This window comes from Eptesicus fuscus, chromosome 9, assembly GCF_027574615.1.
Source record: "Eptesicus fuscus isolate TK198812 chromosome 9, DD_ASM_mEF_20220401, whole genome shotgun sequence".
In the NCBI taxonomy this organism is placed as follows: Eukaryota; Metazoa; Chordata; class Mammalia; order Chiroptera; family Vespertilionidae; genus Eptesicus; species Eptesicus fuscus.
Window position 1 is genome coordinate 43,040,016 of NC_072481.1, and position 15,873 is coordinate 43,055,888.

At 41.6% G+C, this 15,873-nt stretch overlaps 1 protein-coding gene across 1 annotated transcript in view; it reads left to right on the forward strand.

The window, feature by feature from the left end:
- The first annotated feature begins 10,807 nt into the window (after positions 1-10,807).
- The window catches only part of PATJ (PATJ crumbs cell polarity complex component), a 316,022-nt gene continuing 310,956 nt past the window's right edge, over positions 10,808-15,873 (forward strand). Inside the window, exon 1 of the mRNA XM_028142315.2 lies at positions 10,808-10,886. The gene's annotated coding sequence lies outside the window, so the exon portion shown is untranslated. The remainder of the gene's footprint in view (positions 10,887-15,873) is intronic.

Here is a 15,873-nt window from a genome sequence, read left to right on the forward strand (position 1 = left end):
CGCACCCCTCTTTTCTTTAGCGAAAGTTTAGGTGAGGGAAGGGGCCTATGACAGGAGACCAAAGAGATTACCAAACGTTGGAGGTTTTGTTTTTGTTTTGTTTGTTAAGATTTTATTTTTTTTACTTAATTTTAAACTCTACATTAAATAACTACAATATTTTAGAAAGGCATTTTGTTTATCGTTGTTTTAATTTAGGATGTTTGTCTGATACTATAGAACAAATATACAGCAGTTCCATTGAAATCCCGGTTCCAGCTTACAGGGCTCTGTCCAATTCCCTAGTGCAGCAGGTTCTTCAACAGAAAAGTGGAATTATTATACCTCCAGAGAGCCATAAGGGATTAGAACTGGATTACAGTTGTTTTTTTTAAATAAATGTGCTTCATTGGTAACGAGGGTATTTAGGTATCACTGTTTTGTCTAACCCAGTGATCGGCAAACTCTTTAGTCAACAGAGCCAAATGTCAACAGTACAATGATTGAAATTTCTTTTGAGAGCCGAAAACCGACTTCTGCGCCTGGGCCACGAAGTTTCAATCGCACTGTACGTGCGCGCCCGCACACGGTATTTTGTGTAAGAGCCACACTCAAGGGGCCAAAGAGCCGCATGTGGCTCGCAAGCCGCAGTTTGCCGACCACTGGTCTAACCTAATGGCTCCAAAAGCTAAGTGAACATGTGATTCACCAGGGTGCTGTTCAAGATGTAAATTCTTTGGCCTCATCCCTAGAGATTCTGATTTCTGGTTCAAGATAGGGGAACCACTTTTCTAATATAATTCCTTTACTTGCAGATGAGTTATTGGTTATGCAGACGCATTCAGTGGTTTGAAACTAGGAATTGATCTTTGGCTTTTCAGTTGAGCTGGTTGTAATTAGACAAACTGAAAGCAGCAGAAGAGTTGGAGGGGTTTTTCCCCTCTATCCCTTCTTTCTACATTTTTATACTAAAACTTCTGTAGTGGGGATATCTTTTATACTGACCAAATATATATTTTTAAGTGGAAGTTTAATCTTTTTTTCCTAATGTAAAAGTATTTGAATTTGAATGGTGCCTCTTCGTCCATAGTAGCACTGATTTTGAAGAATTGTATTATGCAGCGATTCCCACACTTTATGGAGCATCAGAGTCATCAGGAGGTTTTGTTAAAACACAGAAGGAGCCCTGACTGGGGTGACTCAGTTGGTTGGGTCAGTCATCCAATGCACTGAAAGGTTGCCGATTTGATTCCCAGTCTAGGCACATGCCCAACTTGTAGGCTCAATCCCTGGTAGGCAGCGTGCAGGCGGCAGCCAGTCAAAGTTTCACTCTCACATAGTTTCTCTCTCTCTAAAAATCTACTTAAAAATCTTGTAAGAAACCGCACAAAAACAGAAGGATGGGCCCCACAAGCAGAGTTTCTGAATCTGAAGATGTAGGCTGGGGTAGGATAATTTGCATTTCTAATGAGTTCCCAAATGATGCTGATACTATTGCTGGTATTGCTGGTTCAGAGATTACAACTAGACCACACTTGGAGAACCTTGGGATAATGTACTGTATTATGAGAAGTATAATTTTGGAATAAGAGGACATAAAGTTATTTCAATAATATTTTAGTATTATGACTATATTCAAAATGTTTGCTAAGCCAATTTTGCAGCATTACTGTGCTATTTTTTTTTTAAAGCTCCTTCCTTGGCCCTGTGCTGTCCAGGCAAATGCTACCCATAATAAGCCTTCTATTCTCTTTAGCCAATAGACTGCTCAATAATTATGATACATTATTTCTAATTTACTTTTAAAGTTTTATTTGAAATATAAGCATGTAAATTGGCTTTCAGTTATGTATTCATAAAGAATAGGTGGTCACTTGTGCCTGGGCAACTAAGCAGCATTAATACCTAGCTCTTCTCAATAAGAGTTAGGACTGCACCCTCTTACTCTGTTAAACAGGGATCCAGTAGCTGTCTCAGTGATGGCTACTTCTCTGGCACCCACTAAGATCCAGTGACAAAAGTGTCACCTTTTCCAAGAATCAGTGAGAAAAGCTGGTGTCCTATAAAAGGTGTTTTTTTATGGGCTGTGGAACACCACCAGGATCCTTCCCATTCTCCCCCACCAAGGTCAGGGAAGACAGGAGGCAGCATTAAACTTTTTGTACATTTACAACCATATATATATATATATATATATATATATTTGATTCTTTACAGAGAGGAAGGGAGAAGGACAGAGAGTCAGAAACATCGAAGAGAGAGAAACATCGATCAGCTGCCTCCAGCACACTCCCCACCGGGTATGTGCCCGCAACCAAGGTACATGCCCCTGATCGGAATCGAACCTGGGACCCTTGAGTCCTCAGGCCGACACTCTATCCACTGAGACAAATCGGTCAGGGCTACAACCCCACCTTTTGAGTCCATGCTATCTCTAGGAACCAACTGGTTTGGAGGAAAAACAAGTAACTTCTAGTTCTACTCCTGAACCTAGAAATCAAATTCTTAAGAAGATGGCTATTTTAAAGTTAGAATATTAATGCTTAAAAGTTTAAGTGATAGGAAATTTTAAATATACTAGTGTAATGATTAAACTTTAAAATTTTTTCTGTATGGTCAAACTAAGATTAGAATGGATAACCAAGTCACTTGCATTGTTTTTATGTGTGTATTTGAGAACTCTCACCAGATCTTTTAAGTCTTTTGTCATTTGCAGGCAGTTGCTATTTTACTCTGATGCTTTTGCAAAAGTGTTTCTGCAAAGATGGTTTCATCTTCAGAGAAATTCATGGAGAGGACTCTGACACTCTAAAATACAGGGTTCTAATAAACTTTCAGATCATACCATTAAACTGGGTGAAGATTTGCAGAATTCTAAAACAAAACAAAAAAACTGGATTCATAAAACTGCTAACAAAAAGATCAAGATCAATAAGAATTAATAACATGGGACTGAATGAAGTGATTATAATTTAATGACATCTTAGAAATATTACTTTTAAAAATCTGTTTTCCAAATCTTAAGATCCCCCCCGCCCCCAAGCTAACTATGACCTATAGCAGTTTGGAAAATTATACCTTTGTAAGCAGACTTGAAACATTTACCTTTCCTTCCAGAAAGGTAACTTTCCCACTTTAGCGCCTTCCTATCTCACAATGTGAGAGGCCAAGCATCACTACAATAGTTATTGTTTTCTTTTTTCCCTTAATTTCTGCCTGGACAGATAACGTGACATTGGGCATCACCTTCAAACCTACTTCATAGGTCAAAATGTGCAACTGGTTACACACGTAGTCAAGAATCTTCAACGCCTAGTGATGCCAACCCCAGTATAGGTGCCAGATTTAGAAAAAACACTTTTTTCTTTAAGCAGGTATTGCAATGAATAAGTACTTGATTAAAAACTCATCAAAAACCTTAGAGAAGATTTTCTGGTGTTACCGCCAAAGCAATAGCCAACCAGGACAAATCTTTAAATTCCCTTGTGCAGGTTATATTAGACAATAGGATTGCTCTTGACCACATCCTAAGTAAACAAGTTGAGGTTTGCTCTGTTCTTAATACCTCTTCTACTTAGATAAAACACTTCTGGTAAAATAGGGATGGAACTTGATAAGATCTGAGCACAAGCCAAATGATTAAATATAGTGCCCACTGACACTTCATGGTTTTCTAATACCTTCAGCTGACTGCCCTCAAGTATTGCCTCCTGGTTCAGATATTCTTCAAATTGGACTTAACGTTTTGCTTATTATTATAGGAATTTTTTTTGCTGTACAAAACTTTGTTTGTTTTACATAGCTCAATGTTATAAAGATAATGCTCTGACAATTGTTGCTCAACATTTTGAGATGATCACTAAGGCTTAGGAGACTTCATATGAGAAACCTCAAGAAGCTACAGAAGATGTTTGCCTTTAAGGGCTTCCTCTGTTCTGATGCTCCTATTGCTCAAATGTTGCCTAAGGCTCCTAAAACACCACTTTCGCTCCTTTGTGGGACAGACAAAACAGGAAGGAGCCTTCCCACCACTGGAGGAACAACAATGCTTTTAATAACTGACTATTGTTGCTTTCCAATGATTGTTCAGTAATGCTTTAAGGAAAGATCTCATTCAAAAGGGGAAATACAAAATATAATATAAAGAAAGTCAATTTAAAATGGAGTCAGAGTTGCCGTCCAGAGGAACTACCTTGCATGTCTTATTTCTCAAACCCTTGGAATGTTAAAACTGGGCAAAATAATCTTTGGACTGAGCCTACAGCAGCACTGCATTCCAAACGACTGCATGTAAAGCTAGGAAAGCAGACATTATGACTATTGGATTGAAAATGAAAAACATTCTTTAGGATATATCACTTTGTATTCTTCATGAATAAAAATCCCTTCCTCCTATTGACATAATTGTTCCTCTTCCCCTTCTCATAAATATCCCTTGCCTTCACCTCGTAATTGGGACACTATTGGGGTTCTGTCTGAATCAGTGCTTCCAAAATAGCTATTCTTTCCCCTGGTGTGACTCAGTGGTTGAGCGTCAACCTATGAAGCAGGAGGTCACAGTTCAATTCCTGGTCAGGACATATGCCCAGGTTTGCGGGCTCACTCCCCAGTGTGGAGTGTGCAGGAAGCCGCCAATAATCGATGATTCTCTCTCATCGTTGATGTTTCTATATTTCTCTCCTTCTCCCTTCCTCTCTGAAATCAATAACATATATATGTGTGTGTATGTATGTGTTTGTGTGTGTGTGTATATATATATATATGTATATATGTATATATGTGTGTGTGTGTGTGTGTGTGTGTGTGTATATATATAATAAAAGCCCAGCGACCAAACGGCAGAATGAACAGAACGACTGGTCAACCAGTTGCTATGATGCATACTGACCACCAGGGGGCAGATGCTCAATGCAAGAGCTGTCCCCTGGTGATCAGTGCACTACCACAGTGGGAGCGCCGCTCAGCTGACCAGGATGAGCTACTGTTCCAGCTGTGAACTCCAGACCAACAGGCAGGAACCCGGGCTGCAATCTATCGATCTATCTTCACCTCCTCACACCAGGCTCCTCCTCCTCACTTCCTGCTGCCTCCTCCTGACGCCTGCAGGCCACACAGCACCACGCTGGGCTCGCAGAGCTGACCCCGGAGGCTGGGAGGCAGGTTCATGGCCACAGCGGGACTGAAGCCTACTCCGCCACCTCTCAGCACTACTGTCCCTGGGCCCAGCCCCAATTGGGTCCCCTGGAGAGGCAAGTGCTCCGGCTCCATGGAAGATGCCAGAACAGGGAGCAGCCGCTCAGAGGGCAGGTCCACAGCCACTTGGCTGACCTGGATGAGCGGTGCTCCCACAGTGGGCGATCCCTGCAGTCCACGCCCCCACCAGTGCATGAATTCCGTGCACCGGGCCTCTAATATATATATAGCTATAAAAATAGCTATTCTTTTGACTCTCAAATAAATGCTTGTTGCCTCTCACTTTGGTTTTTTTATTTTTAGGTTATTGTGCTATACATCATTTTGCTGCAGTTCTAAGAACCTATCTATGTTGTTTAGTAAGGATTTACTGTATTTTCCTGCTCACTGTAGGAATATTGCTGATCTTTGTATTTGTGTCATTTTTCATTTGGATTGTGAACAATTAACTATTTGGAAATGCTTATGCTTTAGTGATCAATCTGGTTACAAAATCTATTTTTATGGTTCTCAAGTTTATCTTCATTCTCTTTTACAATGTATAAACTGAAAAGAACAAGAATCTCCCTGTGAAAGTAAAGAAATAATACAAAAAGTTTGACTCTTGAACTAATGCTATATTTAAAAAAATTAACTTTCTCTTCTTACTGCTCCTTAATCTATTTTCTCATGGCTTAGTAAAATATATTACTTATTTGCAAGCATAGAATCTTATCACATGACTAGAGGCCCGATGCACGAAATTTGTGCAAGAGTAGGCCTTCCTTCCCCCACCCCCCCGCCCCCCCAGCTGCCGGCATCGGCTTCCCTCTGGCACCCAGGACCCGGGCTTCCCTTGCAGCCCCAGCTTAGTCCGGAAGGATGTCCAGTCTAATTAGCATATTATGCTTTTATTATTATAGATTATTCCATTGTCTAATTTTAGTAAGAAAGTTCCTAAGTCTCAATTCTAGACATGTTTTCAATGCCCAATTTCTTTGTCTTAAAAATGATATAGAATCCTATGCAAATTCTGTAGAAAGCTAAGACAAGAATAGCACAGCCCAACATGGAAATGACTGTGTAGCAACATTAGGAAAGAGGATTACCAGTGATGCCTGAAGCAAAGCTTCCTCTGAATTCCAGGGCTCTGCACAGTGGGTCTTTCCATTCCTCAGATTCCAGCATGAACCTAATGACATTAACAGATAGTTTTTGCCTATAACTTTCTGAGGAAACCAACCTGACTCCTGTTTCCATGAAGAGATACAAGATTAATCTAACTGTGATGGTGAGAAACATTTAGAAATACAAGCTTAATCTAACTGTGATGGACAACATTTTTCCTCTGGTGATAAGTTTATAATATCAGGACTTTGGTAGATCTTTATTATAGTTGTCTGCACATTTTGAATTCTACTATATTAATGCTGTTGTTTCTCAAGTATTTCTGATTGTCCTCTCTTTGGTGCACTGATCTAGCTGCCTGATCTTCAATTAAATGCACTCATCACTTAATAAGGCCTACTCTATACCAAGTATATTTCATCTTGAATGTCAAATGTAGGATCTAAACTGACTTTATCAGAGTCCTGCTTCTCAAACAACAACAACAAGAAACCAACAAAATAAGTTGGCTTTTCTAAGTTTCACTACCAATATCTTTTTATCAGATTCAAAACTTAGAATTAGGTTCTTATACTTCAGTTTTCTCCTTGTTCTTCTTTAATCTCTTTATCTACTCAGTAAGCAACTGATATTTTTAAGTGTTCATTTTTTTATCCTAGATTTTCACCTTATTTTAGGTGAGCCTTATTTCCTGTGCACCTTGCTATAATGACTTCCCTCCTCTTTTGATTTGAGGCTCTCTCCTCAACTTTGTCAATTCATTTTTTCACACTTCTTCCAGATTAATCTTTCAGTATTAAAAACTATATCATTCAAAATCCTCTTTAAGCTTCCTGGTATTTGCCCGAAGGAATTGAAAATGTATGTCCTGCAGACAGATGTTTATAGCAGCTTTATTCAGCATTCCCTAAACTTGGAAGCAACTAAGATGTTCTTCAGTAGCTGAACAGATATGTAAACTGTGGCACATCCAGATAATGGACTATTATTCAGTGCTAAAAGAAATGAGCTATCAGGCCACGAGAAAACGTGGAGAAATCTTAAGTGCATTTACTAAAGAGGCAATCTTAAAAGGCTATATTCTGTAGGATTCCAACTATCTGACATTCTGGAAAGGTAAAAGTATGGAGACAATAAAAAGATCAGTGGTTGTCAGGAGTTGGGGTGGGAGTTATTAATAGTCTGAGTACAGAGGATTTTTAGAGCTGTGAATATATATCATTACTAGAGGCCTGGTGCACAAAATTTGTGCACTTGGGGGGGGAGGGTCCCTCAGCCCGGATTGTGAGAGGGCGCAGGCCAAGGGAGGTGGCCATCTGGTGAGGGATCTCAAGAGGGCTCCAGGGCATGTCCAGCCCATCTTGCTCAGTCCTGATCAGCCAGACCCCCGCAGCAAGCTAACCTACCGGTTGGAGCATCTGACCCCTGGTGGTCAGTGCATGTCATAGCAAGCGGTTGAGCGACCTTAGCATATAATTAGCATATTACGCTTTGATTGGTTGAACGGACGGCCAGATGACCAGACACTTAGCATGTTAGGCTTTTATTATATATATCATTATACATTTGTCTGAACCCATAGCATATACAACACCAAGAATGAGCCATAATGTGAACTATGGACTTTGAGTGATTATGATGTACCAATGTAGGTTCAATTTTAACAGATGTTGATAAAGGGAGAGACTGAATGTGTGAGAGCAGAGGATATATGGGAAATCTCTGTACCTTCCTCTCAAGTTTGCCGTGCCCACATAACTGCTTTAAAATTTCTAATAAATAAATAAACAAATAAATAAGTAAATAAACACCAATTGTTAAATAGTAAAAAAAAAAAAAAAAAAATCCTATTCAAAAACTTTTAGTGGGCCCTAACCGGTTTGGCTCAGTGGATAGAGCTTGGGCCTGCTGACTGAAAGGTCCCAGGTTCGATTCCGGTCAAGGGCATGTACCTTGGTTGTGGGCACATCCCCAGGAGGAGGTGTGCAGGAGGCAGCTAATGGATGTTTCTCTCCCATCGATGTTTCTAACTCTTTATCCCTCTCCCTCCCTCTCCTTAGAGATGAAGGATCTATTCTTACAACCTGAAGTTTCTGTAGTCATTTCAGGTCCTCCACCATCTGCCTCCTTTTATTTATTGCTACTCTTGGCTGTCTCCTTAGTGTCACCAGTATATGCCATGTTCACTCCCATCTATGTGCTGCTTTACTGAGTACTTTCTAGTTGTCAGGTATAGGCAATACATATATTCATTTAACCTTCACAACTCTCATATAAAGTAAGCATTCTTTATTTCACTAATGAGAATTAGAAGGGTTAAGTAACTTGCCAGAGTCACTTACTTTAGAAAATGGTAGAGGGAGGATTCAAGCTCAGAATTATCTATATTGATTTCAGAGAGGAAGGGAGAGGAGAGAAAGAAACATCAGTGATGAGAGTGAATCTCTGATCAGCTGCCTCCTATTCGCCCCACACCGGGGAGTAAGCCCGTAACCTGGGCATGTGCCCTCCTGGTTCATAGGTGGATGCTCAACCACTGAGCCATGCTGGCCAGCCAAGCTCAGATCTTTTGGCTTTAGAGGTGTGTTCTTAAAAGTTTGTTTACCTTCTTCATTCTATGAATAAGACCCTCAAGAGTTTTCAGAGATAAAACAAACAAAAACACCTCTGTGCCAGAAAATGTTTGCCACAGAATGAGCTCCTTGAAAAATGTATTGAATCCATTTAAAAAAAAAATTTAAATTTCAGGTAAGAGCCAAGGGAAAGCTCATATTAAATAAACAACACAAAAATGTGGGGGGAAAATAAAATTAAATGTGGTGGAGGATGGGTGTCTTCTCACCTTCTCCTAGAGGTGAAATCTGAGTCTAGCCCGGGGGAAAGGGCAGGGCTGGCAGAACATTCCAGGCGTGGGAAAGGGAATGAGTAACCAACAGAGAAGCCATGAGTGGTGATTCCAAGGACATGGAATAGACCTGATTGGCCAGAGAAAGAGCTTGGAAGAGGTCAAGTGGGAAATTAGGTTGAAAAATCAGCAAGAAGGGGAGAACTTAAGATAGCCTTGGGCCCTCAGGAAGGGAGTTTGAACTTTGTTTCACAGTCAATTCAAAGTCACATTATTTTTTGAGAAAGGGAGTGTTTATCACCAAATGTTACAGACTAGACCCACCTATTTGCAAGATGATCCTTTGAGATCTTTGCTCTCCACCTGTATGCTGTCTCCACACCCCACCTCACCCCCCAACTTGGGAAGCATTTCCTTTGCCATTTGCCTTAAGCAAGTCCCATGCACCTGTTAAACCTGTTCAAGTCCTAACAGATGCTTTCAACAAGCATAATTGATCTCTTTACTCTCTGAAAGTTCTCGCTTCATTCTATATGGTAATTTAAGTTATTGTGTAAGTTTATTTCCCTCAATAGTTTGTTAGTTCCTAAGAAGTAGGGACCATGCTGAAACTGTGTATCTTTTTCAATCCAGGTCTAACGAGAGATATTTTTCTTTAAAATCAGCAAAATAACAATAACGCTATAAAGTTCCAAATGCATGATCTTACAACAGACGACCTTTTGTTGCAATTGTTTTGTACATATGCTGTATATCCCTTGAAGTCAGATATTCCATTTTTAACATTTTACAGTCAATCACAGTACTTAACAAATACTGCCTTTATTCAATGAATACATTCCTGAAGATCGATTCTCTTTATTTAACAATGTGTACTGCATTACACAAAGGGCCCAGCATCAAAATTCTCAAGTTAGTTACATTAAAGAGAGTGAAATAGTGCCACGGTAGGTTTTACACAGATCTTTCTCAAAGTCGAGTTAGGATACCAAGAATAAAAATGTTAAAATGAATAGCGAGATCAACACTGGACTCAAGAGTCAGAAGATCCCCTCGGACCCCAGACTTTGGGCAAATCACTTAGTATCAGGTGCGCAGTTTCTTCATGTAGTAAATGAAGTCATGTATGAGCTAGCGAGTGCCCAGCATATTGCAGGCAAGTACTGCTAGATTCGTTTCTTTGCTTTTCTCAACTAAATGGGTGTGCGGAAATAACCCCGTTACACTTAGAATGTTATAGTGGGTCCATGGATATAGAAAACCCAGGGAGGGATGACAGAACGCGAAAGGAAAAGGACCACGAGGCACTCAGCCCATTTTACCAGATCCTTTCCTCAATGTCCTCCTTGAATCTCCTGGATCTTGGGTCTCCCTTCGGCTCAGCCCTCCTAGGACACCAGTCCTGCGACCTCCCCAGTCCCTTAGTTGCCTGCAGCCCCCAGCTCTTGGCGTCTCCTCTGCCCACTGGGCCCCAGACCCCACCTTCCTCAGGCCCTTTGGGCCTCCCTCGTCCATCGAACTTTACCTGCAGGAAGCAGAGAAGCCAAGCGCCCCCCTCCCCAGAGCCGGCCTCCCGCCGCCCGGGGCTCCCCGGCCAGCGCCACCCCGGCGCCCCGCCCTGGGCGGGGAGGTCGGGGAGGGGAGGGCCCGCAGGTGAGGCGGTCACCCTGGCTCTCACTTCCGCCCAGGTGAGGGAGGGCCGACGCCGCGCCCGCCCGCTCGTCCGCCCGCTCGGCTCCCACCCGCGTCTCAGCCGGACCAGGTAAATCTGGGGTCCCGGCTGCGTGGGCGCGCGGGGTCCCTGCGCCTCCCGATCGGCCGGGGGGGCCCCTCCTGGGAGCCGCCCGCCCCTGCTGCCCGCGCGCCCTCTGCCCGCCTCCCGGAGGAGCTGGCACGGGAGACGGAGGGCGCCGCGGGGCTGGCCGGGCCCGCGGAGGGTGCGGGGCGCGGTCCTCCCGAGTCGGCCCGGGTGACCCCACCGCGGCCCCCGCCCCCCCCCCCCCCCCCCGGGCCAGGGCTTGCCCAGGCCGCCCGCCGCTGACCCGCCCGCCTCGGCAGGCCCTGGCGGCCCTCAAATCTCGGCCACTTCTTTCCGGGAGTGGCAGGGATCCAATGGTGCCCCCAGATCGGTGCCTCCGCGGTGCCCCCAGAGCCGGGGGGAATCTTTCCTCCACCAGCGACGGGGAGAGGGAACAGGTGGTGGCCTGCCTCGGGGGCCCGGACCAGGAGGGGTGCCCAGACTCCAGCGAGGGGGCGACTTGGCCCCTGTCTGGGCGCCTGGTGGTCACGTAGCCGAGTTCCCAGGCCGGCGATCCGGCCTGGGCTCTGCTCGCCTCGCGTTACGGATGGGGAGGACCTGGCGGAAAGCGCTCTGGCCTCCAGCCTTCGGGGTAATTGCTGGATTCCTGCTTTAAGGCCCGCTCAGGAAAGCATTTTCAGATCCTTCCCCGCCCCCCTCCCCAGCTCCCCGGGCCCCGGCACACCTAGCGGGCCGATTGCTCTCCCCCTGGAGTGTTCACTTGGCACTTTGTCACAGCTCCAGATGGCTCTTGTCACTTGGGATTGGAATTCGTTGTTGACTCGTTTGTCTTCGCGATTGAGAGGGTGCACCTTTCAGGCCTTATTTCTCTAGGGTGCTGCTCAGCTGCTTTTGGAGTGTGGCCTTTGATAGGGGCACAGCAAACAAGTGTTTGGTAAATGAATGGAGAAGCCTTCTGGAGAGCTAGAAGAGAAAGAAGTCAGTTAACACCCAGGATGGGTGTTCAGAGCACATTCTAGGCTGTCTAAGCCCCTATTGGCTACCAATTCATTTGCACACATCTCTTTTTTAAAGGAAAGCTAGGGAGGAGTTGGGAGTAAAAACTCAAATGGGTTCATTTGCCCCGTCAGAAAAAGTTAGGCGAGATCGTGACTTTTAGCTAAAATGAGCTTCATGTTTCTAGGCCCTAATGGCCTTTATGAGGATTATCAGAAATTTAAAATAATTAGAAAGTTAATATCGTGGCTGGAAGGTACTTTATGGGTAGAATTTGTAAACTGAGTTCTGAAGGAATTTGCCCTTGTTAATTGAGATCCTATTAAAGGTCACATAAGATGAGCAGAATAATAGCTTTGCTTAAAGTTGAAAAGAAATTGTTTTAAGCCCTCATCTGTGTTTAAGGATGCCTTAATAAGTTGAAGTCATGTATTAATATTTTTATAACCATAAAGCTAACATAGATTCATTGTAGAAAAATTGGAGAGAATTTTCAGAAAAGGAACTAAAAGCACACAAAAATCCCACCTACCATTGAAAATAACCACTAATAAAATTATGGTATATGGTCTTTCAGATAGTATTCTTAAAAGGAAAAATCTGTAATTTTCCTGTAGTGAGTTCACTTTTAGAACCCTGTGATGTGAGACAGTGGTTCAGAATTCAGTAATCCTTGTAATTGCATTTTTACTTAAAAGCATTTAATAATTATCCTTAAGCTAAATAACTAAGCAGTTTGAATGTACTTGCTTTGTTAAAGTTTAACAAAAAAGCATTAGGTTGGGGAAGTCAAAATGGGGTTTAATTGGTTTACTTAAGACTTTGCCCACCTTGGTAGTAGAGTACATTTTTTTGAGAAACAGGGCTGTTCCACCATAACATTTGGGATTGCTGGACTGACCATTGCTATGTGTGTTGTGTTTTGTTTGTTTTTTCACGCTCACATGTTTTTTGTTTAGATTTGAATGCCTTTTTTAAAGCTCTGACTTTAGATTCTTGTGCAAATGGAGAGAGATTTAGAGCCTGTCAAAACCCTTTCTTTAGTCATGGGGGAGATCTTTGCTGAAGAAGTAGAGCCCACTTACGTTTTGCGTTTGTACAGCTGTGCAGCCTGTGGAGTTTGGGGAATGGAATTGGGTCCCCTTACCAGTATAACGCTTGGCAAGTCACTTGACTCTGGTCGTCTGTTTTCCCATTTGTGAATGATCCACCTCACTGAGTTTTGGGGAGGTTGAAATGAAACGAGAGAATATGTCTTGTAAACTATAAGCCACTATTCTCCCACGTTTTGCTTCGCCACTATGGTGTTCAATTTTGATGAAATTATGGAGTTGTGTTATTTTTATTGAGAAGAACTCAAGTTTGTGAGTGTCTCACTCTGATAGTTATTTTGATAAAAGGAATAGAGGTCATATTAGCCAATAAAAGTCTTTGCTAAAAACACCGTGCAGGGATCTTCCTGAAAAGGCATAGGTTAAAACGGCACTGTCGACAGGGCCGGCTCCTTGTACATGTGACTGTCTGTTAGGCACTTGCAATAGGCCTCAGTGGGATTGAGATGTGCCATCAATGTAAAATACACATCAGGTTTTGAAGATTTAGTGTAAAAAAAAAGTCTAAAGCACCTAATTATTTTTAATATTATTTACATATATTGAAATATAATTTGTATAGCTTGGGTTACATAAAATATATTATTAAAATTAATTTTACTTGTTTCTTTTTCATGTGGCTATGAGATAATTTGTAATGTGGCTCACATTATTTTTGCACTGGTTAGGATTCAGTATGAGTGTGTTTATCCTTAAGATGTTTTAGTTTACTCAGGCACTTATATTCCTATTTATAAACTGATTTTTTAAAACTCCCACGTTATAGGCCTCCCTATGCCCCCCTCCCTTGTATTCGTTGCATTGATGAAATTTTTTGCTGTTTAGTCTTCTGTCAAAAATCATTATTGATTACAGAGCCAAATCTTAGCTAAAATGATTTAATTATTACCCTGGCTAGTGTGACTGGAAGATTGTGGGTTCCATTCCCGGTCAAGGTCCATACCTAGTTTCAGGTTCAATCCCTGGTAGGGTACCTACGGGAGGCAACCGAGCCATGTATCTCTCTCACATCTATGTCTCTCTCTCTCCCTCCCTCTCTCTCTCTTCCTCCCACCTTTTCTCCCTTCCTCCTTCCCTCTGTAAAATCAATTTTTAAAAAAGTAAAATTTATTAGCTTTTATGAAGGCCCCAAAATAACTTAAATAATTTTGATTATAAAGAGATGTTAATAATAATAGTAGCTACCATTTATAGAATGTGTATTGTGTACCAGGCCAAATGCTTTATACTGTCTTATTTAGTCCTTTCAACTGTAAATATTTAGTAATTTTCATTAACTCTATTTTACAAGTGAGGAAATTGAGGCGTAGGGAGATTTAAACAATTGGCCACAAGAGCCACAGAGCTAGTTTCAAGAGTAGATACCAGGTCTCTATGATTTCTGAGCTTATAGGCTATCCAGTCTCCCATATTTCAAGAACTGTTATTGGGTAAACGAGAAAAAAATTGATTCTTGAAATAGATATTTAGTTCTAATCCTGTTTTTGTGTTAGCGGTCAATAGGAAACAGTCTAAATGCCCACCAACAGGAAATTGGATGAATAAATCATGTATTCCTATAGCGGAAAACTATTTAGTAATTACAATGAATGAAGAGGAGCTGTGTATATCATCATGACAAAAATCTTTAAAAATATAAAGTTGAGCTAAAAAGGCAAATTGCTGAAGGATAACTAGACAATATAATTACCACTTACATAGTTTAGTACCTGCCAAACAATACTATTGTAAACAAATACAGTGTGCATTTTAAGAATTTCAGATTTGAATTCTCTCAATATTGATTGCACTCATTTATCAAACTGCCTTATGATTAAAAAAAAAAGTTAGTGAAATCTCTGTGCGATAATCATTCTCCAATGTTGGTCTTACTTCTAAAAAAACCCCCACAAACAAACAAAACCCAAGTCTTATCCTTTGCTTTGGTGCTCTGTGCACCTTGCCTGGTTGGTGTACAGGCCCTGGTTTGAAGCCCTTCAGGTAAAGGCCAGTTTTCATTTAGCTTTAGTCCCTAATTCATGGGTGTAGCTTTGATAATAGGGACTGGGTAGGGCTTCTGTCTTGAGAAAGAAGGTTTCCTTTGGAGTTATTTTCTGGAGCTTCTACTGAAGCTCCAGGACAGAGTATGGTAGGAAGGGTTTGAGTTAAGTGGATGTTGAACATCAGGTTGACAAACCTTCTGTTTGTATTGAAAACTTGAACTCTCTGATTCTCACTTTTAAAGTAGTTATCTGCTGAAAAAGTCTTAACAGTTGACCTTCCCTCTCTCCCAAGGTGAAATTTACTCCCATCAGTGACATCTCTGCTGTATTTCTCTGTTATTACCTCTTTCAAAGTACGTTCCCCCTGGTTTTTGGAAATTGTAGGAAGTTTTCTGCATTTTCAGAATGGAGATGATAATACATTGTTCAGAAGATAAATTAGATGTTGTACACAGTGACTTTGTATTGTGCATTGTAGGCACCAGAAAACTAGTTCCTTGGTTTAGTGACAGATAAAATCTTTTTTTTTTGGGAAAAGGCCATGAGGAGGAAGGAGGGTGAACATTGATGAGAAGAGTATCTAAAGCCTAGTTTGGCCTATTTCACAATTTTCTAGGATTGTTTTGAATATTATAAGCATGCCCAAAATGGCATGACCATATTTCTGTAGATAAGTTAAGGGCACACAGTATGTGGTGTGGGAGAATTGAACAGAATATTTGAGGTGGAAACTAATCATTAGTGAAGATTATGAATTCTTTGGTCTTTTCAATGAGGGACTGGCTTCATGATCAGAGATCCATGTGTGTGAAAATTGTCCATATTATTATTTTTTTTGTCAATCATTGGAGAAAATTGCCACCAATAGGAATACAAAAGCACATGATAAAAACAGTTTCA